Genomic DNA, 27,215 nt, shown 5'->3' on the forward strand with positions numbered 1-27,215 from the left:
TTGTTTGGCACGCCACCACTGTCCATCCAGCACTATGGACGGCATTGCCTACATCTGGCTCTAATTAGTCCACGGTTGTGTTCAGCCCAATGACCTCTGCCGGGAACACTCAGAATGAGGTTCTGAGTTATTGCAACATAGGAGCGTTTCACTGCTTTCAAGGCTTCTCAGGAAGAATTCCGGAATCTTACTGCCGGCAGGCCTCCGGCTGTTCCGGGTGAACATCTCCCTGTAAAACCCCCGTGGTTTCTTGTACACCCGTGAAATTTGGCCAGGTTATGCAGTTTGCATTGCTGCACAATTGCGCCTGCCTAGCTCTGACTCGGTTGCAAACATTGAGGTTTGGCAGCCAGATAGGCTGGTTCCCGTAAGACACTGCCAGCAGACTGGGTATATCTGCTTCCTGTTCTTTTCACCTGAGTGCTACTGATTCCAGTTTTGACGGCTACACTCTACTCAACCGGAGCAGTAAGTTGAACCTCAACTTATGGAACTTTGTGAAAGTGTTGAGAAATAGAGCTCAGTTGTTTGGCACGCCACCTTGTCCATCCAGCACGATGGACGGCATTGCCTACATCTGGCTCTAATTAGTCCACGGTTGTGTTCAGCCGTATGACCTCTGCCGGAAACACTCAGAATGAGGTTCAGAGTTATTGCAACATAGGAGCGTTTCACTGCTTTCAAGGCTTCTTAGGAAGAATTCCGGAATCTTCCTGCCGGCAGGTCTCCGGCTGTTCCGGGTGAACATCTCCTCGTAAATCCCACGTGGTTTCTTGTACACCCGTGAAATTTGGCCAGGTTATGCAGTTTGCATTGCTGCACAATTGCGCCTGCCTAGCTTTGCCGCGGTTGCAAACATTCAGGTGTATCAACCAGATAGGCAGGTCCCCGTAGGACACTGCCAGCGGACTGGGTATATCTGCTTCCCGTTCTTCTCACCTGAGTGCTACTGATTCCAGCTTTGACGGCTGCACTCTACTCAACCGGAGCAGTAAGTTGAACCTCAACTTATGGCATTTTGTGAAAGTGTTGAGAACGAGAGCTCAGTTATTTGGCTCGCCACCACTGTCCATTCAGCACTATGAACGGCACTGCCTACATCTGGCTCTAATTAGTCCACGGTTGTGTCCAGCCTAATGACCACTGTCGGGAACACTCAGCATGAGGTTCTGAGTTATTGCAATATAGGAACGTTTCACTGCTTTCAAGGCTACTTAGGAAGAATTCCGGAATCTTCCTGCCGGCAGGTCTCCGGCTGTTCCGGGTGAATATCTCCTCGTAAATCCCACGGGGTATCTTGTACACCCGTGAAATTTGGCCAGGTTATGCAGTTTGCATTGCTGCACAATTGCACCTGCCTAGCTCTGCGGCGGTTGCAAACATTCAGGCATGGCAGCCAGATAGGCAGGTCCCCGTAGGACACTGCCAGCGGACTGTGTACATCTGCTTCCGGTTCTTCTCACCAGAGTGCTACTGGTTCCAGCTTTGACGGCTACACTCTGCTCAATCGGAGCAGTAAGTTGAACCTCAACTTATGGCACTTTGTGAAAGTGTTGAGAACTAGAGCTCAGTTGTTTGGCACGCCACCACTGTCCATCCAGCACTATGGACGGCATTGCCTACATCTGGCTCTAATTAGTCCACGGTTGTGTTCAGCCCAATGACCTCTGCCGGAAACACTCAGAATGAGGTTCAGAGTTATTGCAACATAGGAGCGTTTCACTGCTTTCAAGGCTTCTTAGGAAGAATTCCGGAATCTTGCTGCCGGCAGGCCCCCGGCTGTTCCGGGTGAACATCACCTTGTAAATCCCCCGTGGTTTCTTGTACACCCGTGAAATTTGGCCAGGTTATGCAGTTTGCGTTCCTGCACAATTGCGCCTGCTTAGCTCTACCGCGGTTGCATACATTCAGGCGTGGCAGCCAGATAGCCTGGTCCCCGTAGGACACTGCCTGCGGACTGGGTATATCTGCTTCCTGTTCTTCTCACCTGAGTGCTACTGATTCCAGCTTTGACGGCTACACTCTACTCAACCGGAGCAGTAAGTTGAACCTCAACTTATGGCACTTTGTGAAAGTGTTGAGAACGAGAGCTCAGTTATTTGGCTCGCCACCACTGTCCATCCAGCACTATGAACGGCACTGCCTACATCTGGCTCTAATTAGTCCACGGTTGTGTCCAGCCTAATGACCACTGTCGGGAACACTCAGCATGAGGTTCTGAGTTATTGCAACATAGGAACGTTTCACTGCTTTCAAGGCTACTTAGGAAGAATTCCGGAATCTTCCTGCCGGCAGGTCTCCGGCTGTTCCGGGTGAAAATCTCCTCGTAAATCCCACGTGGTTTCTTGTACACCCGTGAAATTTGGCCAGGTTATGCAGTTTGCATTGCTGCACAATTGCGCCTGCCTAGCTTTGCCGCGGTTGCAAACATTCAGGTGTATCAACCAGATAGGCAGGTCCCCGTAGGACACTGCCAGCGGACTGGGTATATCTGCTTCCCGTTCTTCTCACCTGAGTGCTACTGATTCCAGCTTTGACGGCTGCACTCTACTCAACCGGAGCAGTAAGTTGAACCTCAACTTATGGCACTTTGTGAAAGTGTTGAGAACGAGAGCTCAGTTATTTGGCTCGCCACCACTGTCCATTCAGCACTATGAACGGCACTGCCTACATCTGGCTCTAATTAGTCCACGGTTGTGTCCAGCCTAATGACCACTGTCGGGAACACTCAGCATGAGGTTCTGAGTTATTGCAATATAGGAACGTTTCACTGCTTTCAAGGCTACTTAGGAAGAATTCCGGAATCTTCCTGCCGGCAGGTCTCCGGCTGTTCCGGGTGAACATCTCCTCATAAATCCCACGGGGTTTCTTGTACACCCGTGAAATTTGGCCAGGTTATGCAGTTTGCATTGCTGCACAATTGCGCCTGCCTAGCTCTGCCGCGGTTGCAAACATTCAGGCGTGGCAGCCAGATAGGCAGGCCCCCGTAGGACACAGCCAGCGGACTGTGTACATCTGCTTCCGGTTCTTCTCACCAGAGTGCTACTGGTTCCAGCTTTGACGGCTACACTCTGCTCAATCGGAGCAATAAGTTGAACCTCAACTTATGGCACTTTGTGAAAGTGTTGAGAACTAGAGCTCAGTTGTTTGGCACGCCACCACTGTCCATCCAGCACTATGGACGGCATTGCCTACATCTGGCTCTAATTAGTCCACGGTTGTGTTCAGCCCAATGACCTCTGCCGGGAACACTCAGAATGAGGTTCTGAGTTATTGCAACATAGGAGCGTTTCACTGCTTTCAAGGCTTCTCAGGAAGAATTCCGGAATCTTGCTGCCGGCAGGCCTCCGGCTGTTCCGGGTGAACATCTCCCTGTAAAACCCCCGTGGTTTCTTGTACACCCGTGAAATTTGGCCAGGTTATGCAGTTTGCATAGCTGCACAATTGCGCCTGCCTAGCTCTGACTCGGTTGCAAACATTGAGGTTTGGCAGCCAGATAGGCTGGTTCCCGTAAGACACTGCCAGCGGACTGGGTATATCTGCTTCCTGTTCTTCTCACCTGAGTGCTACTGATTCCAGTTTTGACGGCTACACTCTACTCAACCGGAGCAGTAAGTTGAACCTCAACTTATGGCACTTTGTGAAAGTGTTGAGAAATAGAGCTCAGTTGTTTGGCACGCCACCTTGTCCATCCAGCTTTATGGACGGCATTGCCTACATCTGGCTCTAATTAGTCCACGGTTGTGTTCAGCCGTATGACCTCTGCCGGAAACACTCAGAATGAGGTTCAGAGTTATTGCAACATAGGAGCGTTTCACTGCTTTCAAGGCTTCTTAGGAAGAATTCCGGAATCTTGCTGCTGGCAGGCCCCTGCTGTTCCGGGTGAACATCACCTTGTAAATCCCCCGTGGTTTCTTGTACACCCGTGAAATTTGGCCAGGTTATGCAGTTTGCCTTCCTGCACAATTGCGCCTGCTTAGCTCTGCCGGGGTTGCATACATTCAGGCGTGGCAGCCAGATAGCCTGGTCCCCGTAGGACACTGCCTGCGGACTGGGTATATCTGCTTCCTGTTCTTCTCACGTGAGTGCTACTGATTCCAGCTTTGACGGCTACACTCTACTCAACCGGAGCAGTAAGTTGAACCTCAACTTATGGCACTTTGTGAAAGTGTTGAGAACGAGAGCTCAGTTATTTGGCTCGCCACCACTGTCCATCCAGCACTATGAACGGCACTGCCTACATCTGGCTCTAATTAGTCCACGGTTGTGTACAGCCTAATGACCACTGACGGGAACACTCCGCATGAGGTTCTGAGTTATTGCAACATAGGAACGTTTCACTGCTTTCAAGGCTACTTAGGAAGAATTCCGGAATCTTCCTGCGGGCAGGTCTCCGGCTGTTCCGGGTGAACATCTCCTCGTAAATCCCACGTGGTTTCTTGTACACCCGTGAAATTTGGCCAGGTTATGCAGTTTGCATTGCTGCACAATTGCGCCTGCCTAGCTTTGCCGCGGTTGCAAACATTCAGGTGTATCAACCAGATAGGCAGGTCCCCGTAGGACACTGCCAGCGGACTGGGTATATCTGCTTCCCGTTCTTCTCACCTGAGTGTTACTGATTCCAGCTTTGACGGCTGCACTCTACTCAACCGGAGCAGTAAGTTGAACCTCAACTTATGGCACTTTCTGAAAGTGTTGAGAACGAGAGCTCAGTTATTTGGCTCGCCACCACTGTCCATTCAGCACTATGAACGGCACTGCCTACATCTGGCTCTAATTAGTCCACGGTTGTGTCCAGCCTAATGACCACTGTCGGGAACACTCAGCATGAGGTTCTGAGTTATTGCAATATAGGAACGTTTCACTGCTTTCAAGGCTACTTAGGAAGAATTCCGGAATCTTCCTGCCGGCAGGTCTTCGGCTGTTCCGGGTGAACATCTCCTCGTAAATCCCACGGGGTATCTTGTACACCCGTGAAATTTGGCCAGGTTATGCAGTTTGCATTGCTGCACAATTGCGCCTGCCTAGCTCTGCCGCGGTTGCAAACATTCAGGCGTGGCAGCCAGATAGGCAGGTCCCCGTAGGACACTGCCAGCGGACTGTGTACATCTGCTTCCGGTTCTTCTCACCAGAGTGCTACTGGTTCCAGCTTTGACGGCTACACTCTGCTCAATCGGAGCAGTAAGTTGAACCTCAACTTATGGCACTTTGTGAAAGTGTTGAGAACTAGAGCTCAGTTGTTTGGCACGCCACCACTGTCCATCCAGCACTATGGACGGCATTGCCTACATCTGGCTCTAATTAGTCCACGGTTGTGTTCAGCCCAATGACCTCTGCCGGGAACACTCAGAATGAGGTTCTGACTTATTGCAACATAGGAGCGTTTCACTGCTTTCAAGGCTTCTCAGGAAGAATTCCGGAATCTTGCTGCCGGCAGGCCTCCGGCTGTTCCGGGTGAACATCTCCCTGTAAAACCCCCGTGGTTTCTTGTACACCCGTGAAATTTGGCCAGGTTATGCAGTTTGCATTGCTGCACAATTGCGCCTGCCTAGCTCTGACTCGGTTGCAAACATTGAGGTTTGGCAGCCAGATAGGCTGGTTCCCGTAAGACACTGCCAGCGGACTGGGTATATCTGCTTCCTGTTCTTTTCACCTGAGTGCTACTGATTCCAGTTTTGACGGCTACACTCTACTCAACCGGAGCAGTAAGTTGAACCTCAACTTATGGCACTTTGTGAAAGTGTTGAGAAATAGAGCTCAGTTGTTTGGCACGCCACCTTGTCCATCCATCACGATGGACGGCATTGCCTACATCTGGCTCTAATTAGTCCACGGTTGTGTTCAGCCGTATGACCTCTGCCGGAAACACTCAGAATGAGGTTCAGAGTTATTGCAACATAGGAGCGTTTCACTGCTTTCAAGGCTTCTTAGGAAGAATTCCGGAATCTTGATGCCGGCAGGCCTCCGGCTGTTCCGGGTGAACATCTCCTTGTAGATCCCCCGTGGTTTCTTGTACACCCGTGAAATTTTGCCAGGTTATGCAGTTTGCCTTCCTGCACAATTGTGCCTGCTTACCTCTGCCGCGGTTGCATACATTCAGGCGTGGCAGCCAGATAGCCTGGTCCCCGTAGGACACTGCCTTCGGACGGGGTATATCTGCTTCCTGTTCTTCTCACCTGAGTGCTACTGATTCCAGCTTTGACGGCTACACTCTACTCAACCGGAGCAGTAAGTTGAACCTCAACTTATGGCACTTTGTGAAAGTGTTGAGAACGAGAGCTCAGTTATTTGGCTCGCCACCACTGTCCATCCAGCACTATGAACGGCACTGCCTACATCTGGCTCTAATTAGTCCACGGTTGTGTCCAGCCTAATGACCACTGTCGGGAACACTCAGCATGAGGTTCTGAGTTATTGCAACATAGGAACGTTTCACTGCTTTCAAGGCTACTTAGGAAGAATTCCGGAATCTTCCTGCCGGCAGGTCTCCGGCTGTTCCGGGTGAACATCTCCTCGTAAATCCCACGTGGTTTCTTGTACACCCGTGAAATTTGGCCAGGTTATGCAGTTTGCATTGCTGCACAATTGCGCCTGCCTAGCTTTGCCGCGGTTGCAAACATTCAGGTGTATCAACCAGATAGGCAGGTCCCCGTAGGACACTGCCAGCGGACTGGGTATATCTGCTTCCCGTTCTTCTCACCTGAGTGCTACTGATTCCAGCTTTGACGGCTGCACTCTACTCAACCGGAGCAGTAAGTTGAACCTCAACTTATGGCACTTTGTGAAAGTGTTGAGAACGAGAGCTCAGTTATTTGGCTCGCCACCACTGTCCATTCAGCACTATGAACGGCACTGCCTACATCTGGCTCTAATTAGTCCACGGTTGTGCCCAGCCTAATGACCACTGTCGGGAACACTCAGCATGAGGTTCTGAGTTATTGCAATATAGGAACGTTTCACTGCTTTCAAGGCTACTTAGGAAGAATTCCGGAATCTTCCTGCCGGCAGGTCTCCGGCTGTTCCGGGTGAACATCTCCTCGTAAATCACACGGGGTATCTTGTACACCCGTGAAATTTGGCCAGGTTATGCAGTTTGCATTGCTGCACAATTGCGCCTGCCTAGCTCTGCGGCGGTTGCAAACATTCAGGCGTGGCAGCCAGATAGGCAGGTCCCCGTAGGACACTGCCAGCGGACTGTGTACATCTGCTTCCGGTTCTTCTCACCAGAGTGCTACTGGTTCCAGCTTTGACGGCTACACTCTGCTCAATCGGAGCAGTAAGTTGAACCTCAACTTATGGCACTTTGTGAAAGTGTTGAGAACTAGAGCTCAGTTGTTTGGCACGCCACCACTGTCCATCCAGCACTATGGACGGCATTGCCTACATCTGGCTCTAATTAGTCCACGGTTGTGTTCAGCCCAATGACCTCTGCCGGAAACACTCAGAATGAGGTTCAGAGTTATTGCAACATAGGAGCGTTTCACTGCTTTCAAGGCTTCTTAGGAAGAATTCCGGAATCTTGCTGCCGGCAGGCCCCCGGCTGTTCCGGGTGAACATCACCTTGTAAATCCCCCGTGGTTTCTTGTACACCCGTGAAATTTGGCCAGGTTATGCAGTTTGCCTTCCTGCACAATTGCGCCTGCTTAGCTCTGCCGCGGTTGCATACATTCAGGCGTGGCAGCCAGATAGCCTGGTCCCCGTAGGACACTGCCAGCGGACTGGGTATATCTGCTTCCTGTTCTTCTCACCTGAGTGCTACTGATTCCAGCTTTGACGGCTACACTCTACTCAACCGGAGCTGTAAGTTGAACCTCAACTTATGGCACTTTGTGAAAGTGTTGAGAACGAGAGCTCAGTTATTTGGCTCGCCACCACTGTCCATCCAGCACTATGAACGGCACTGCCTACATCTGGCTCTAATTAGTCCACGGTTGTGTCCAGCCTAATGACCACTGTCGGGAACACTCAGCATGAGGTTCTGAGTTATTGCAACATAGGAACGTTTCACTGCTTTCAAGGCTACTTAGGAAGAATTCCGGAATCTTCCTGCCGGCAGGTCTCCGGCTGTTCCGGGTGAACATCTCCTCGTAAATCCCACGGGGTATCTTGTACACCCGTGAAATTTGGCCAGGTTATGCAGTTTGCATTGCTGCACAATTGCGCCTGCCTAGCTCTGCCGCGGTTGCAAACATTCAGGCGTGGCAGCCAGATAGGCAGGTCCCCGTAGGACACTGCCAGCGGACTGTGTACATCTGCTTCCGGTTCTTCTCACCAGAGTGCTACTGGTTCCAGCTTTGACGGCTACACTCTGCTCAATCGGAGCAGTAAGTTGAACCTCAACTTATGGCACTTTGTGAAAGTGTTGAGAACTAGAGCTCAGTTGTTTGGCACGCCACCACTGTCCATCCTGCACTATGGACGGCATTGCCTACATCTGGCTCTAATTAGTCCACGGTTGTGTTCAGCCCAATGACCTCTGCCGGGAACACTCAGAATGAGGTTCTGAATTATTGCAACATAGGAGCGTTTCACTGCTTTCAAGGCTTCTCAGGAAGAATTCCGGAATCTTGCTGCCGGCAGGCCTCCGGCTGTTCCGGGTGAACATCTCCCTGTAAAACCCCCGTGGTTTCTTGTACACCCGTGAAATTTGGCCAGGTTATGCAGTTTGCATTGCTGCACAATTGCGCCTGCCTAGCTCTGACTCGGTTGCAAACATTGAGGTTTGGCAGCCAGATAGGCTGGTTCCCGTAAGACACTGCCAGCAGACTGGGTATATCTGCTTCCTGTTCTTTTCACCTGAGTGCTACTGATTCCAGTTTTGACGGCTACACTCTACTCAACCGGAGCAGTAAGTTGAACCTCAACTTATGGCACTTTGTGAAAGTGTTGAGAAATAGAGCTCAGTTGTTTGGCACGCCACCTTGTCCATCCAGCACGATGGACGGCATTGCCTACATCTGGCTCTAATTAGTCCACGGTTGTGTTCAGCCGTATGACCTCTGCCGGAAACACTCAGAATGAGGTTCAGAGGTATTGCAACATAGGAGCGTTTCACTGCTTTCAAGGCTTCTTAGGAAGAATTCCGGAATCTTGCTGCCGGCAGGCCTCCGGCTGTTCCGGGTGAACATCACCTTGTAGATCCCCCGTGGTTTCTTGTACACCCGTGAAATTTGGCCAGGTTATGCAGTTTGCCTTCCTGCACAATTGCGCCTGCTTACCTCTGCCGCGGTTGCATACATTCAGGCGTGGCAGCCAGATAGCCTGGTCCCCGTAGGACACTGCCTGCGGACGGGGTATATCTGCTTCCTGTTCTTCTCACCTGAGTGCTACTGATTCCAGCTTTGACGGCTACACTCTACTCAACCGGAGCAGTAAGTTGAACCTCAACTTATGGCACTTTGTGAAAGTGTTGAGAACGAGAGCTCAGTTATTTGGCTCGCCACCACTGTCCATCCAGCACTATGAACGGCACTGCCTACATCTGGCTCTAATTAGTCCACGGTTGTGTCCAGCCTAATGACCACTGTCGGGAACACTCAGCATGAGGTTCTGAGTTATTGCAACATAGGAACGTTTCACTGCTTTCAAGGCTACTTAGGAAGAATTCCGGAATCTTCCTGCCGGCAGGTCTCCGGCTGTTCCGGGTGAACATCTCCTCGTAAATCCCACGTGGTTTCTTGTACACCCGTGAAATTTGGCCAGGTTATGCAGTTTGCATTGCTGCACAATTGCGCCTGCCTAGCTTTGCCGCGGTTGCAAACATTCAGGTGTATCAACCAGATAGGCAGGTCCCCGTAGGACACTGCCTGCGGACTGGGTATATCTGCTTCCCGTTCTTCTCACCTGAGTGCTACTGATTCCAGCTTTGACGGCTGCACTCTACTCAACCGGAGCAGTAAGTTGAACCTCAACTTATGGCACTTTGTGAAAGTGTTGAGAACGAGAGCTCAGTTATTTGGCTCGCCACCACTGTCCATCCAGCACTATGAACGGCACTGCCTACATCTGGCTCTAATTAGTCCACGGTTGTGTACAGCCTAATGACCACTGACGGGAACACTCCGCATGAGGTTCTGAGTTATTGCAACATAGGAACGTTTCACTGCTTTCAAGGCTACTTAGGAAGAATTCCGGAATCTTCCTGCGGGCAGGTCTCCGGCTGTTCCGGGTGAACATCTCCTCGTAAATCCCACGTGGTTTCTTGTACACCCGTGAAATTTGGCCAGGTTATGCAGTTTGCATTGCTGCACAATTGCGCCTGCCTAGCTTTGCCGCGGTTGCAAACATTCAGGTGTATCAACCAGATAGGCAGGTCCCCGTAGGACACTGCCAGCGGACTGGGTATATCTGCTTCCCGTTCTTCTCACCTGAGTGTTACTGATTCCAGCTTTGACGGCTGCACTCTACTCAACCGGAGCAGTAAGTTGAACCTCAACTTATGGCACTTTCTGAAAGTGTTGAGAACGAGAGCTCAGTTATTTGGCTCGCCACCACTGTCCATTCAGCACTATGAACGGCACTGCCTACATCTGGCTCTAATTAGTCCACGGTTGTGTCCAGCCTAATGACCACTGTCGGGAACACTCAGCATGAGGTTCTGAGTTATTGCAATATAGGAACGTTTCACTGCTTTCAAGGCTACTTAGGAAGAATTCCGGAATCTTCCTGCCGGCAGGTCTTCGGCTGTTCCGGGTGAACATCTCCTCGTAAATCCCACGGGGTATCTTGTACACCCGTGAAATTTGGCCAGGTTATGCAGTTTGCATTGCTGCACAATTGCGCCTGCCTAGCTCTGCCGCGGTTGCAAACATTCAGGCGTGGCAGCCAGATAGGCAGGTCCCCGTAGGACACTGCCAGCGGACTGTGTACATCTGCTTCCGGTTCTTCTCACCAGAGTGCTACTGGTTCCAGCTTTGACGGCTACACTCTGCTCAATCGGAGCAGTAAGTTGAACCTCAACTTATGGCACTTTGTGAAAGTGTTGAGAACTAGAGCTCAGTTGTTTGGCACGCCACCACTGTCCATCCAGCACTATGGACGGCATTGCCTACATCTGGCTCTAATTAGTCCACGGTTGTGTTCAGCCCAATGACCTCTGCCGGGAACACTCAGAATGAGGTTCTGACTTATTGCAACATAGGAGCGTTTCACTGCTTTCAAGGCTTCTCAGGAAGAATTCCGGAATCTTGCTGCCGGCAGGCCTCCGGCTGTTCCGGGTGAACATCTCCCTGTAAAACCCCCGTGGTTTCTTGTACACCCGTGAAATTTGGCCAGGTTATGCAGTTTGCATTGCTGCACAATTGCGCCTGCCTAGCTCTGACTCGGTTGCAAACATTGAGGTTTGGCAGCCAGATAGGCTGGTTCCCGTAAGACACTGCCAGCGGACTGGGTATATCTGCTTCCTGTTCTTTTCACCTGAGTGCTACTGATTCCAGTTTTGACGGCTACACTCTACTCAACCGGAGCAGTAAGTTGAACCTCAACTTATGGCACTTTGTGAAAGTGTTGAGAAATAGAGCTCAGTTGTTTGGCACGCCACCTTGTCCATCCAGCACGATGGACGGCATTGCCTACATCTGGCTCTAATTAGTCCACGGTTGTGTTCAGCCGTATGACCTCTGCCGGAAACACTCAGAATGAGGTTCAGAGTTATTGCAACATAGGAGCGTTTCACTGCTTTCAAGGCTTCTTAGGAAGAATTCCGGAATCTTGATGCCGGCAGGCCTCCGGCTGTTCCGGGTGAACATCTCCTTGTAGATCCCCCGTGGTTTCTTGTACACCCGTGAAATTTTGCCAGGTTATGCAGTTTGCCTTCCTGCACAATTGTGCCTGCTTACCTCTGCCGCGGTTGCATACATTCAGGCGTGGCAGCCAGATAGCCTGGTCCCCGTAGGACACTGCCTGCGGACGGGGTATATCTGCTTCCTGTTCTTCTCACCTGAGTGCTACTGATTCCAGCTTTGACGGCTACACTCTACTCAACCGGAGCAGTAAGTTGAACCTCAACTTATGGCACTTTGTGAAAGTGTTGAGAACGAGAGCTCAGTTATTTGGCTCGCCACCACTGTCCATCCAGCACTATGAACGGCACTGCCTACATCTGGCTCTAATTAGTCCACGGTTGTGTCCAGCCTAATGACCACTGTCGGGAACACTCAGCATGAGGTTCTGAGTTATTGCAACATAGGAACGTTTCACTGCTTTCAAGGCTACTTAGGAAGAATTCCGGAATCTTCCTGCCGGCAGGTCTCCGGCTGTTCCGGGTGAACATCTCCTCGTAAATCCCACGTGGTTTCTTGTACACCCGTGAAATTTGGCCAGGTTATGCAGTTTGCATTGCTGCACAATTGCGCCTGCCTAGCTTTGCCGCGGTTGCAAACATTCAGGTGTATCAACCAGATAGGCAGGTCCCCGTAGGACACTGCCAGCGGACTGGGTATATCTGCTTCCCGTTCTTCTCACCTGAGTGCTACTGATTCCAGCTTTGACGGCTGCACTCTACTCAACCGGAGCAGTAAGTTGAACCTCAACTTATGGCACTTTGTGAAAGTGTTGAGAACGAGAGCTCAGTTATTTGGCTCGCCACCACTGTCCATTCAGCACTATGAACGGCACTGCCTACATCTGGCTCTAATTAGTCCACGGTTGTGCCCAGCCTAATGACCACTGTCGGGAACACTCAGCATGAGGTTCTGAGTTATTGCAATATAGGAACGTTTCACTGCTTTCAAGGCTACTTAGGAAGAATTCCGGAATCTTCCTGCCGGCAGGTCTCCGGCTGTTCCGGGTGAACATCTCCTCGTAAATCACACGGGGTATCTTGTACACCCGTGAAATTTGGCCAGGTTATGCAGTTTGCATTGCTGCACAATTGCGCCTGCCTAGCTCTGCGGCGGTTGCAAACATTCAGGCGTGGCAGCCAGATAGGCAGGTCCCCGTAGGACACTGCCAGCGGACTGTGTACATGTGCTTCCGGTTCTTCTCACCAGAGTGCTACTGGTTCCAGCTTTGACGGCTACACTCTGCTCAATCGGAGCAGTAAGTTGAACCTCAACTTATGGCACTTTGTGAAAGTGTTGAGAACTAGAGCTCAGTTGTTTGGCACGCCACCACTGTCCATCCAGCACTATGGACGGCATTGCCTACATCTGGCTCTAATTAGTCCACGGTTGTGTTCAGCCCAATGACCTCTGCCGGAAACACTCAGAATGAGGTTCAGAGTTATTGCAACATAGGAGCGTTTCACTGCTTTCAAGGCTTCTTAGGAAGAATTCCGGAATCTTGCTGCCGGCAGGCCCCCGGCTGTTCCGGGTGAACATCACCTTGTAAATCCCCCGTGGTTTCTTGTACACCCGTGAAATTTGGCCAGGTTATGCAGTTTGCCTTCCTGCACAATTGCGCCTGCTTAGCTCTGCCGCGGTTGCATACATTCAGGCGTGGCAGCCAGATAGCCTGGTCCCCGTAGGACACTGCCAGCGGACTGGGTATATCTGCTTCCTGTTCTTCTCACCTGAGTGCTACTGATTCCAGCTTTGACGGCTACACTCTACTCAACCGGAGCTGTAAGTTGAACCTCAACTTATGGCACTTTGTGAAAGTGTTGAGAACGAGAGCTCAGTTATTTGGCTCGCCACCACTGTCCATCCAGCACTATGAACGGCACTGCCTACATCTGGCTCTAATTAGTCCACGGTTGTGTCCAGCCTAATGACCACTGTCGGGAACACTCAGCATGAGGTTCTGAGTTATTGCAACATAGGAACGTTTCACTGCTTTCAAGGCTACTTAGGAAGAATTCCGGAATCTTCCTGCCGGCAGGTCTCCGGCTGTTCCGGGTGAACATCTCCTCGTAAATCCCACGGGGTATCTTGTACACCCGTGAAATTTGGCCAGGTTATGCAGTTTGCATTGCTGCACAATTGCGCCTGCCTAGCTCTGCCGCGGTTGCAAACATTCAGGCGTGGCAGCCAGATAGGCAGGTCCCCGTAGGACACTGCCAGCGGACTGTGTACATCTGCTTCCGGTTCTTCTCACCAGAGTGCTACTGGTTCCAGCTTTGACGGCTACACTCTGCTCAATCGGAGCAGTAAGTTGAACCTCAACTTATGGCACTTTGTGAAAGTGTTGAGAACTAGAGCTCAGTTGTTTGGCACGCCACCACTGTCCATCCTGCACTATGGACGGCATTGCCTACATCTGGCTCTAATTAGTCCACGGTTGTGTTCAGCCCAATGACCTCTGCCGGGAACACTCAGAATGAGGTTCTGAATTATTGCAACATAGGAGCGTTTCACTGCTTTCAAGGCTTCTCAGGAAGAATTCCGGAATCTTGCTGCCGGCAGGCCTCCGGCTGTTCCGGGTGAACATCTCCCTGTAAAACCCCCGTGGTTTCTTGTACACCCGTGAAATTTGGCCAGGTTATGCAGTTTGCATTGCTGCACAATTGCGCCTGCCTAGCTCTGACTCGGTTGCAAACATTGAGGTTTGGCAGCCAGATAGGCTGGTTCCCGTAAGACACTGCCAGCAGACTGGGTATATCTGCTTCCTGTTCTTTTCACCTGAGTGCTACTGATTCCAGTTTTGACGGCTACACTCTACTCAACCGGAGCAGTAAGTTGAACCTCAACTTATGGCACTTTGTGAAAGTGTTGAGAAATAGAGCTCAGTTGTTTGGCACGCCACCTTGTCCATCCAGCACGATGGACGGCATTGCCTACATCTGGCTCTAATTAGTCCACGGTTGTGTTCAGCCGTATGACCTCTGCCGGAAACACTCAGAATGAGGTTCAGAGTTATTGCAACATAGGAGCGTTTCACTGCTTTCAAGGCTTCTTAGGAAGAATTCCGGAATCTTGCTGCCGGCAGGCCTCCGGCTGTTCCGGGTGAACATCACCTTGTAGATCCCCCGTGGTTTCTTGTACACCCGTGAAATTTGGCCAGGTTATGCAGTTTGCCTTCCTGCACAATTGCGCCTGCTTACCTCTGCCGCGGTTGCATACATTCAGGCGTGGCAGCCAGATAGCCTGGTCCCCGTAGGACACTGCCTGCGGACGGGGTATATCTGCTTCCTGTTCTTCTCACCTGAGTGCTACTGATTCCAGCTTTGACGGCTACACTCTACTCAACCGGAGCAGTAAGTTGAACCTCAACTTATGGCACTTTGTGAAAGTGTTGAGAACGAGAGCTCAGTTATTTGGCTCGCCACCACTGTCCATCCAGCACTATGAACGGCACTGCCTACATCTGGCTCTAATTAGTCCACGGTTGTGTCCAGCCTAATGACCACTGTCGGGAACACTCAGCATGAGGTTCTGAGTTATTGCAACATAGGAACGTTTCACTGCTTTCAAGGCTACTTAGGAAGAATTCCGGAATCTTCCTGCCGGCAGGTCTCCGGCTGTTCCGGGTGAACATCTCCTCGTAAATCCCACGTGGTTTCTTGTACACCCGTGAAATTTGGCCAGGTTATGCAGTTTGCATTGCTGCACAATTGCGCCTGCCTAGCTTTGCCGCGGTTGCAAACATTCAGGTGTATCAACCAGATAGGCAGGTCCCCGTAGGACACTGCCTGCGGACTGGGTATATCTGCTTCCCGTTCTTCTCACCTGAGTGCTACTGATTCCAGCTTTGACGGCTGCACTCTACTCAACCGGAGCAGTAAGTTGAACCTCAACTTATGGCACTTTGTGAAAGTGTTGAGAACGAGAGCTCAGTTATTTGGCTCGCCACCACTGTCCATTCAGCACTATGAACGGCACTGCCTACATCTGGCTCTAATTAGTCCACGGTTGTTTCCAGCCTAATGACCACTGTCGGGAACACTCAGCATGAGGTTCTGAGTTATTGCAATATAGGAACGTTTCACTGCTTTCAAGGCTACTTAGGAAGAATTCCGGAATCTTCCTGCCGGCAGGTCTCCGGCTGTTCCGGGTGAACATCTCCTCGTAAATTCCACGTGGTTTCTTGTACACCCGTGAAATTTGGCCAGGTTATGCAGTTTGCATTGCTGCACAATTGCGCCTGCCTAGCTTTGCCGCGGTTGCAAACGTTCAGGTGTATCAACCAGATAGGCAGGTCCCCGTAGGACACTGCCAGCGGACTGGGTATATCTGCTTCCCGTTCTTCTCACCTGAGTGCTACTGATTCCAGCTTTGACGGCTGCACTCTACTCAACCGGAGCAGTAAGTTGAACCTCAACTTATGGCACTTTGTGAAAGTGTTGAGAACGAGAGCTCAGTTATTTGGCTCGCCACCACTGTCCATTCAGCACTATGAACGGCACTGCCTACATCTGGCTCTAATTAGTCCACGGTTGTGCCCAGCCTAATGACCACTGTCGGGAACACTCAGCAAGAGGTTCTGAGTTATTGCAATATAGGAACGTTTCACTGCTTTCAAGGCTACTTAGGAAGAATTCCGGAATCTTCCTGCCGGCAGGTCTCCGGCTGTTCCGGGTGAACATCTCCTCGTAAATCACACGGGGTATCTTGTACACCCGTGAAATTTGGCCAGGTTATGCAGTTTGCATTGCTGCACAATTGCGCCTGCCTAGCTCTGCGGCGGTTGCAAACATTCAGGCGTGGCAGCCAGATAGGCAGGTCCCCGTAGGACACTGCCAGCGGACTGTGTACATCTGCTTCCGGTTCTTCTCACCAGAGTGCTACTGGTTCCAGCTTTGACGGCTACACTCTGCTCAATCGGAGCAGTAAGTTGAACCTCAACTTATGGCACTTTGTGAAAGTGTTGAGAACTAGAGCTCAGTTGTTTGGCACGCCACCACTGTCCATCCAGCACTATGGACGGCATTGCCTACATCTGGCTCTAATTAGTCCACGGTTGTTTTCAGCCCAATGACCTCTGCCGGAAACACTCAGAATGAGGTTCAGAGTTATTGCAACATAGGAGCGTTTCACTGCTTTCAAGGCTTCTTAGGAAGAATTCCGGAATCTTGCTGCCGGCAGGCCCCCGGCTGTTCCGGGTGAACATCACCTTGTAAATCCCCCGTGGTTTCTTGTACACCCGTGAAATTTGGCCAGGTTATGCAGTTTGCCTTCCTGCACAATTGCGCCTGCTTAGCTCTGCCGCGGTTGCATACATTCAGGCGTGGCAGCCAGATAGCCTGGTCCCCGTAGGACACTGCCTGCGGACTGGGTATATCTGCTTCCTGTTCTTCTCACCTGAGTGCTACTGATTCCAGCTTTGACGGCTACACTCTACTCAACCGGAGCAGTAAGTTGAACCTCAACTTATGGCACTTTGTGAAAGTGTTGAGAACGAGAGCTCAGTTATTTGGCTCGCCACCACTGTCCATCCAGCACTATGAACGGCACTGCCTACATCTGGCTCTAATTAGTCCACGGTTGTGTCCAGCCTAATGACCACTGTCGGGAACACTCAGCATGAGGTTCTGAGTTATTGCAACATAGGAACGTTTCACTGCTTTCAAGGCTACTTAGGAAGAATTCCGGAATCTTCCTGCCGGCAGGTCTCCGGCTGTTCCGGGTGAACATCTCCTCGTAAATCCCACGTGGTTTCTTGTACACCCGTGAAATTTGGCCAGGTTATGCAGTTTGCATTGCTGCACAATTGCGCCTGCCTAGCTTTTCCGCGCTTGCAAACATTCAGGTGTATCAACCAGATAGGCAGGTCCCCGTAGGACACTGCCAGCGGACTGGGTATATCTGCTTCCCGTTCTTCTCACCTGAGTGCTACTGATTCCAGCTTTGACGGCTGCACTCTACTCAACCGGAGCAGTAAGTTGAACCTCAACTTATGGCACTTTGTGAAAGTGTTGAGAACGAGAGCTCAGTTATTTGGCTCGCCACCACTGTCCATTCAGCACTATGAACGGCACTGCCTACATCTGGCTCTAATTAGTCCACGGTTGTGTCCAGCCTAATGACCACTGTCGGGAACACTCAGCATGAGGTTCTGAGTTATTGCAATATAGGAACGTTTCACTGCTTTCAAGGCTACTTAGGAAGAATTCCGGAATCTTCCTGCCGGCAGGTCTCCGGCTGTTCCGGGTGAACATCTCCTCGTAAATCCCACGTGGTTTCTTGTACACCCGTGAAATTTGGCCAGGTTATGCAGTTTGCATTGCTGCACAATTGCGCCTGCCTAGCTTTGCCGCGGTTGCAAACATTCAGGTGTATCAACCAGATAGGCAGGTCCCCGTAGGACACTGCCAGCGGACTGGGTATATCTGATTCCCGTTCTTCTCACCTGAGAGCTACTGATTCCAGCTTTGACGGCTGCACTCTACTCAACCGGAGCAGTAAGTTGAACCTCAACTTATGGCACTTTGTGAAAGTGTTGAGAACGAGAGCTCAGTTATTTGGCAAGCCACCACGGTCCATTCAGCACTATGAACGGCACTGCCTACATCTGGCTCTAATTAGTCCACGGTTGTGTCCAGCCTAATGACCACTGTCGGGAACACTCAGCATGAGGTTCTGAGTTATTGCAATATAGGAACGTTTCACTGCTTTCAAGGCTACTTAGGAAGAATTCCGGAATCTTCCTGCCGGCAGGTCTCCGGCTGTTCCGGGTGAACATCTCCTCATAAATCCCACGGGGTATCTTGTACACCCGTGAAATTTGGCCAGGTTATGCAGTTTGCATTGCTGCACAATTGCGCCTGCGTAGCTCTGCGGCGGTTGCAAACATTCAGGCGTGGCAGCCAGATAGGCAGGTCCCCGTAGGACACTGCCAGCGGACTGTGTACATCTGCTTCCGGTTCTTCTCACCAGAGTGCTACTGGTTCCAGCTTTGACGGCTACTCTCTGCTCAATCGGAGCAGTAAGTTGAACCTCAACTTATGGCACTTTGTGAAAGTGTTGAGAACTAGAGCTCAGTTGTTTGGCACGCCACCACTGTCCATCCAGCACTATGGACGGCATTGCCTACATCTGGCTCTAATTAGTCCACGGTTGTGTTCAGCCCAATGATCTCTGCCGGGAACACTCAGAATGAGGTTCAGAGTTATTGCAACATAGGAGCGTTTCACTGCTTTCAAGGCTTCTTAGGAAGAATTCCGGAATCTTGCTGCCGGCAGGCCCCCGACTGTTCCGGGTGAACATCACCTTGTAAATCCCCCGTGGTTTCTTGTACACCCGTGAAATTTGGCCAGGTTATGCAGTTTGCCTTCCTGCACAATTGCGCCTGCTTAGCTCTGCCGCGGTTGCATACATTCAGGCGTGGCAGCCAGATAGCCTGGTCCCCGTAGGACACTGCCTGCGGACTGGGTATATCTGCTTCCTGTTCTTCTCACCTGAGTGCTACTGATTCCAGCTTTGACGGCTACACTCTACTCAACCGGAGCTGTAAGTTGAACCTCAACTTATGGCACTTTGTGAAAGTGTTGAGAACGAGAGCTCAGTTATTTGGCTCGCCACCACTGTCCATCCAGCACTATGAACGGCACTGCCTACATCTGGCTCTAATTAGTCCACGGTTGTGTCCAGCCTAATGACCACTGTCGGGAACACTCAGCATGAGGTTCTGAGTTATTGCAACATAGGAACGTTTCACTGCTTTCAAGGCTACTTAGGAAGAATTCCGGAATCTTCCTGCCGGCAGGTCTCCGGCTGTTCCGGGTGAACATCTCCTCGTAAATCCCACGTGGTGTCTTGTACACCCGTGAAATTTGGCCAGGTTATGCAGTTTGCATTGCTGCACAATTGCGCCTGCCTAGCTTTGCCGCGGTTGCAAACATTCAGGTGTATCAACCAGATAGGCAGGTCCCCGTAGGACACTGCCAGCGGACTGGGTATATCTGCTTCCCGTTCTTCTCACCTGAGTGTTACTGATTCCAGCTTTGGCGGCTGCACTCTACTCAACCGGAGCAGTAAGTTGAACCTCAACTTATGGCACTTTGTGAAAGTGTTGAGAATGAGAGCTCAGTTATTTGGCAAGCCACCACTGTCCATTCAGCACTATGAACGGCACTGCCTACATCTGGCTCTAATTAGTCCACGGTTGTGCCCAGCCTAATGACCACTGTCGGGAACACTCAGCATGAGGTTCTGAGTTATTGCAATATAGGAACGTTTCACTGCTTTCAAGGCTACTTAGGAAGAATTCCGGAATCTTCCTGCCGGCAGGTCTCCGGCAGTTCCGGGTGAACATCTCCTCGTAAATCCCACGGGGTATCTTGTACACCCGTGAAATTTGGCCAGGTTATGCAGTTTGCATTGCTGCACAATTGCGCCTGCCTAGCTCTGCGGCGGTTGCAAACATTCAGGCGTGGCAGCCAGATAGGCAGGTCCCCGAAGGACACTGCCAGCGGACTGGGTACATCTGCTTCCGGTTCTTCTCACCAGAGTGCTACTGGTTCCAGCTTTGACGGCTACACTCTGCTCAATCGGAGCAGTAAGTTGAACCTCAACTTATGACACTTTGTGAAAGTGTTGAGAACTAGAGCTCAGTTGTTTGGCACGCCACCACTGTCCATCCAGCACTATGGACGGCATTGCCTACATCTGGCTCTAATTAGTCCACGGTTGTGTTCAGCCCAATGACCTCTGCCGGAAACACTCAGAATGAGGTTCAGAGTTATTGCAACATAGGAGCGTTTCACTGCTTTCAAGGCTTCTTAGGAAGAATTCCGGAATCTTGCTGCCGGCAGGCCCCCGGCTGTTCCGGGTGAACATCACCTTGTAAATCCCCCGTGGTTTCTTGTACACCCGTGAAATTTGGCCAGGTTATGCAGTTTGCCTTCCTGCACAATTGCGCTTGCTTAGCTCTGCCGCGGTTGCATACATTCAGGCGTGGCAGCCAGATAGCCTGGTCCCCGTAGGACACTGCCTGCGGACTGGGTATATCTGCTTCCTGTTCTTCTCACCTGAGTGCTACTGATTCCAGCTTTGACGGCTACACTCTACTCAACCGGAGCTGTAAGTTGAACCTCAACTTATGGCACTTTGTGAAAGTGTTGAGAACGAGAGCTCAGTTATTTGGCTCGCCACCACTGTCCATCCAGCACTATGAACGGCACTGCCTACATCTGGCTGTAATTAGTCCACGGTTGTGTCCAGCCTAATGACCACTGTCGGGAACACTCATCATGAGGTTCTGAGTTATTGCAACATAGGAACGTTTCTCTGCTTTCAAGGCTACTTAGGAAGAATTCCGGAATCTTCCTGCCGGCAGGTCTCCGGCTGTTCCGGGTGAACATCTCCTCGTAAATCCCACGTGGTGTCTTGTACACCCGTGAAATTTGGCCAGGTTATGCAGTTTGCATTGCTGCACAATTGCGCCTGCCTAGCTTTGCCGCGGTTGCAAACATTCAGGTGTATCAACCAGATAGGCAGGTCCCCGTAGGACACTGCCAGCGGACTGGGTATATCTGCTTCCCGTTCTTCTCACCTGAGTGTTACTGATTCCAGCTTTGACGGCTGCACTCTACTCAACCGGAGCAGTAAGTTGAACCTCAACTTATGGCACTTTGTGAAAGTGTTGAGAACGAGAGCTCAGTTATTTGGCAAGCCACCACTGTCCATTCAGCACTATGAACGGCACTGCCTACATCTGGCTCTAATTAGTCCACGGTTGTGTCCAGCCTAATGACCACTGTCGGGAACACTCAGCATGAGGTTCTGAGTTATTGCAATATAGGAACGTTTCACTGCTTTCAAGGCTACTTAGGAAGAATTCCGGAATCTTCCTGCCGGCAGGTCTCCGGCTGTTCCGGGTGAACATCTCCTCGTAAATCCCAAGTGGTTTCTTGTACACCCGTGAAATTTGGCCAGGTTATGCAGTTTGCATTGCTGCACAATTGCGCCTGCCTAGCTCTGCCGCGGTTGCAAACATTCAGGCGTGGCAGCCAGATAGGCAGGTCCCCGTAGGACACTGCCAGCGGACTGGGTACATCTGCTTCCGGTTCTTCTCACCAGAGTGCTACTGGTTCCAGCTTTGACGGCTACACTCTGCTCAATCGGAGCAGTAAGTTGAACCTCAACTTATGGCACTTTGTGAAAGTGTTGAGAACTAGAGCTCAGTTGTTTGGCACGCCACCACTGTCCATCCAGCACTATGGACGGCATTGCCTACATCTGGCTCTAATTAGTCCCCGGTTGTGTTCAGCCCAATGACCTCTGCCGGGAACACTCAGAATGAGGTTCTGAGTTATTGCAACATAGGAGCGTTTCACTGCTTTCAAGGCTTCTCAGGAAGAATTCCGGAATCTTGCTGCCGGCAGGCCTCCGGCGTTCCGGGTGAACATCTCCCTGTAAAACCCCCGTGGTTTCTTGTACACCCGTGAAATTTGGCCAGGTTATGCAGTTTGCATTGCTGCACAATTGCGCCTGCCTAGCTCTGACTCGGTTGCAAACATTGAGGTTTGGCAGCCAGATAGGCTGGTTCCCGTAAGACACTGCCAGCGGACTGGGCATATCTGCTTCCTGTTCTTTTCACCTGAGTGCTACTGATTCCAGTTTTGACGGCTACACTCTACTCAACCGGAGCAGTAAGTTGAACCTCAACTTATGGCACTTTGTGAAAGTGTTGAGAAATAGAGCTCAGTTGTTTGGCACGCCACCTTGTCCATCCAGCACTATGGACGGCATTGCCTACATCTGGCGCTAATTAGTCCACGGTTGTGTTCAGCCGTATGACCTCTGCCGGAAACACTCAGAATGAGGTTCAGAGTTATTGCAACATAGGAGCGTTTCACTGCTTTCAAGGCTTCTTAGGAAGAATTCCGGAATCTTGCTGCCGGCAGGCCTCCGGCTGTTCCGGGTGAACATCACCTTGTAGATCCCCCGTGGTTTCTTGTACACCCGTGAAATTTGGCCAGGTTATGCAGTTTGCCTTCCTGCACAATTGCGCCTGCTTAGCTCTGCCGCGGTTGCATACATTCAGGCGTGGCAGCCAGATAGCCTGGTCCCCGTAGGACACTGCAAGGGGACTGGGTATATCTTCTTCCTGTTCTTCTCACCTGAGTGCTACTGATTCCAGCTTTGACGGCTACACTCTACTCAACCGGAGCAGTAAGTTGAACCTCAACATATGGCACTTTGTGAAAGTGTGGAGAACTAGAGCTCAGTTGTTTGGCACGTCACCACTGTCCATCCAGCACTATGAACAGCATTGCCTACAAATGGTTCTAATTTGTCCACGGTTGTGTCCAGCCCAATGACCACTGTCGGGAACACTCAGAATGAGGTTCAGAGTTATTGCAACATAGGAGCGTTTCACTGCTTTCAAGGCTTTTCAGGAAGAATTCTGGAATCTTGCTGCCGGCATGCCTCCTGCTGTTCCGGGTGAACATCTCCCTGTACATCCCCCTTGATTTTTTGTACACCCGTGAAATTTGGCCGGGTTATGCAGTTTGCATTGCTGCACAATTGCGCCTGCCTAGCTCTGATTCGGTTGCAAACATGAGGCGTGGCAGCCAGATAGGCTGGTCCCCGTAGCTACACTGCCAGCCGACTGGGTATATCTGCTTCCCGTTCTTCTCACCTGAGTGCTACTGATTCCAGCTTTGACGGCTACACTCTACTCAACCGGAGCAATAAGTTGAACCTCAACTTATGGCACTTTGTGAAAGTGTTGGGAACTAGAGCTCAGTTGTTTGGCACGCCACCACTGTCCATCCAGGACTATGGACGGCATTGCCTACATCTGGCTCTAATTAGTCCACGGTTGTGTTCAGCCCAATGATCTCTGCCGGGAACACTCAGAATGAGGTTCTGAGTTATTGAAACATAGGAGCGTTTCACTGCTTTCAAGGCTTCTCAGGAAGAATTCCGGAATCTTGCTGCCGGCAGGCCTCCGGCTGTTCCGGGTGAACATCTCCTTGTAAATCCCTAGTGGTTTCCTGTACACCCGTGAAATTTGGTCAGGTTATGCTGTTTGCATTGCTGCACAATTGCGCCTGCCTAGCTCTGCCGCGGTTGCAAACATTGAGGCTTGGCAGCCAGATAGGCTGTTCCCCGTAGGACACTGCCTGCGGACTAGGTATATCTGCTTCCTGTTCTTCTCACGTGAGTGCTACTGATTCCAGCTTTGACGGCTCCACTCTACTCAACCGGAGCAGTAAGTTGAACCTCAACTTATGGCACTTTGTGAAAGTGTTGAGAACTAGAGCTCAGTTGTTTGGCACGCCACCACTGTCCATCCAGCACTATGGACGGAATTGCCTACATCTGGCTCTAATTAGTCCACGGTTGTGTTCAGCCAAATGACCTCTGCCGGGAACACTCAGAATGAGGTTCTGAGTTATGGCAACATAGGAGCGTTTCACTGCTTTCAAGGCTTCTTGGAAGAATTCCGGTATCCTGTTGCCGGCAGGCCTCCGGCTGTTCCGGGTGAACATCTCCTTGTAAATCCCCCGTGGTTTCTTGTACACCCGTGAAATTAGGCCAGGTTATGCAGTTTGAATTGCTGAACATTTGCGACTGCCTAGCTCTGTCGCGGTTGCAAACATTCAGGCGTGGCAGCCAGATAGGCAGGTCCCCGTAAGACACTGCCAGCCTAATGGGTTTTTCTGCTTCCCGTTCTTCTCACCTGAGTGCTACTGATTCCAGCTTTGACGGCTACACTCTACTCAACCGGATCAGTAAGTTGCACCTCAACTTATGGCACTTTGTGAAAGTGTTGAGAAGTAGAGCTCAGTTGTTTGGCACGCCACCACTGTCCATCCAGCACTATGGACGGCACTGCCTACAACTGGCTCTAATTAGTCCACGGTTGTGTCCAGCCCAATGACCTCTGCCGGGAACACTCAGAATGGGGTTCTGAGTTATTGCAACATAGGAGCGTTTCACTGCTTTCAAGGCTTCTCAGGAAGAATTCCGGAATCTTGATGCCGGCAGGTCTCCGGTTGTTCCAGGTGAACATCTCCTTGTAAATCCCCCGTGGTTTCTTGTACACCCGTGAAATTTGGCCAGGTTATGCAGTTTGCATTGCTGCACAATTGCGCCTGCCTAGCTCTGCCGCGGTTGCAAACATTCAGGTGTGGCAGCCAGATAGGCTGGTCCCCGTAGGACACTGCCTGCGGCCTGGGTATATCTGCTTCCCGTTCTTCTAACCTGAGTGCTACTGATTCCAGCTTTGACGGCTACACTCTACTCAACCGGAGCAGTAAGTTGAACCTCAACTTATGGCACTTTGTGAAAGTGTTGAGAACTAGAGCTCAGTTGTTTGGCACGCCACCACTGTCCATCCAGCACTATGGACGGCATTGCCTACATCTGGCTAAAATTAGTCCACGGTTGTGTTCAGCCCAATGACCTCTGCCGGGAACACTCAGAATGAGGTTCTGAGTTATTGCAACATAGGAGCGTTTCACTGCTTTCAATGCTTCTCAGGAAGAATTCCGGAATCTTGCTGCGGGCAGGCCTCCCGCTGTTCCGGATGAACATCTCCTTGTAAATCCCCAGTGGTTTCTTGTACACCCGTGAAATTTGGCTAGGTTATGCAGTTTGCATTGCTGCACAATTGCGCCTGCCTAGCTCTGCCGCGGTTGCATACATTCAGGCGTGGCAGCCAGATAGGCAGGTCCCCGTAGGACACTGCCAGCGGACTGGGTACATCTGCTTCCGGTTCTTCTCACCAGAGTGCTACTGGTTCCAGCTTTAACGGCTACACTGTGCTCAATCGGAGCAGTAAGTTGAACCTCAACTTATGGCACTTTGTGAAAGTGTTGAGAACTAGAGCTCAGTTGTTTGGCACGCCACCACTGTCCATCCAGCACTATGGACGGCATTGCCTACATCTGGCTCTAATTAGTCCACGGTTGTGTTCAGCAGAATGACCTCTGCCGGGAACACTCAGAATGAGGTGCTGACATTGCAACATAGGAGCGTTTCACTGCTTTCAAGGCTTCTCAGGAAGAATTCCGGAATCTTGCTGCCGGCAGGCCTCCGGCTGTTCCGGGTGAACATCTCCCTGTAAAACCCCCGTGGTTTCTTGTACACCCGTGAATTTTGGCCAGGTAATGCAGTTTGCATTGCTGCACAGTTACGCCTGCCTAGCTCTGCCGCGGTTGCAAACATTCAGGCGTGGCAGCCAGATAGACAAGTCCCCGTAGGACAGTCCCAGCGGACTGGGTATATCTGCTTCCCGTTCTTCTTACCTGAGTGCTACTGATTCCAGCTTTGACGGTTACACTCTACTCAACCTGAGCAATAAGGTGCATCTCAACTTATGGCACTTTGTGAAAGTGTTGAGAACTAGAGCTCAGTTGTTTGCACGCCACCACTCTCCCTCCAGCTCTATGGAGTGCACTGCCTACATCTGGCTCTAATTAGTCCACGGTTGTGTCCAGCCCAATGACCTCTGCCGAGAACACTCAGAATGAGGTTCGGAGTTATTGCAACATAGGAGCGTTTCACTGTTTTCAAGGTTTGTCAGGAAGATTTACGGAATCTTGCTGCCCGCATATCTCCGGCTGTTCCGGGTGAACATCTCCTTGTAAATCCCCCGTGGTTTCTTGTACACCCCTGAAATTTGGCCAGGTTATGCAGTTTGCAATGTTGCACAATTGCGCCTGACTAGCTCTGTCGCGGTTGCAAATATTCAGGCTTGGCAGCCAGATAGGCAGGTCCCCGTAGGACACTGCCAGCGGACTGAGTACATCTGCTTCCCGTCCTTCTCACCTGAGTGCTACTGATTTCAGCTTTGACGGCTACACTCTACTCAACCGAAGCAGTAAGTTGCACCTCAACTTATGGCACTGTGAAAGTGTTGAGAACGAGAGCTCAGTTGTTTGGCACGCCACCACTGTCCATCCAGCACTCTGAACGGCACTGCCTACATCTGGCTCTAATTAGTCCCCGGTTGTGTCCAGCCCAATGACCACTGTCTGGAACACTCAGAATGAGGTTCTGAGTTATTGCAACATAGGAGCGTTTCACTGCTTTCAAGGCTTCTCAGGAAGAATTCCGGAATCTTGCTGCCCCAGGCCTCCGGCTGTTCCGGGTGAACATCTCCTTGTAAATCCCCCGTGGTTTCTTGTACATCCGTGAAATTTGGCCAGGTTATGCAGTTTGCATTGCTGCACAATTGCGCCTGCCTAGCTCTGCCGCGCTTGCAAACATTCAGCCGTGGCTGCCAGATAGGCAGGTCCCCGTAAGACACTGCCAGCGGACTGGGTATTTCTGCTTCCCGTTCTTCTCACCTGAGTATTACTGATTCCAGCTTTAACGGCTACACTCTACTCAACCGGAGCAGTAAGTTGCACCTCAACTTATGGCACTTTGTGAAAGTGT

This window comes from Dipodomys merriami, unplaced genomic scaffold, assembly GCF_024711535.1.
Source record: "Dipodomys merriami isolate MVZ:Mamm:240054 unplaced genomic scaffold, mDipMer1.0.p SCAF_22, whole genome shotgun sequence".
Classification (NCBI taxonomy): domain Eukaryota; kingdom Metazoa; phylum Chordata; class Mammalia; order Rodentia; family Heteromyidae; genus Dipodomys; species Dipodomys merriami.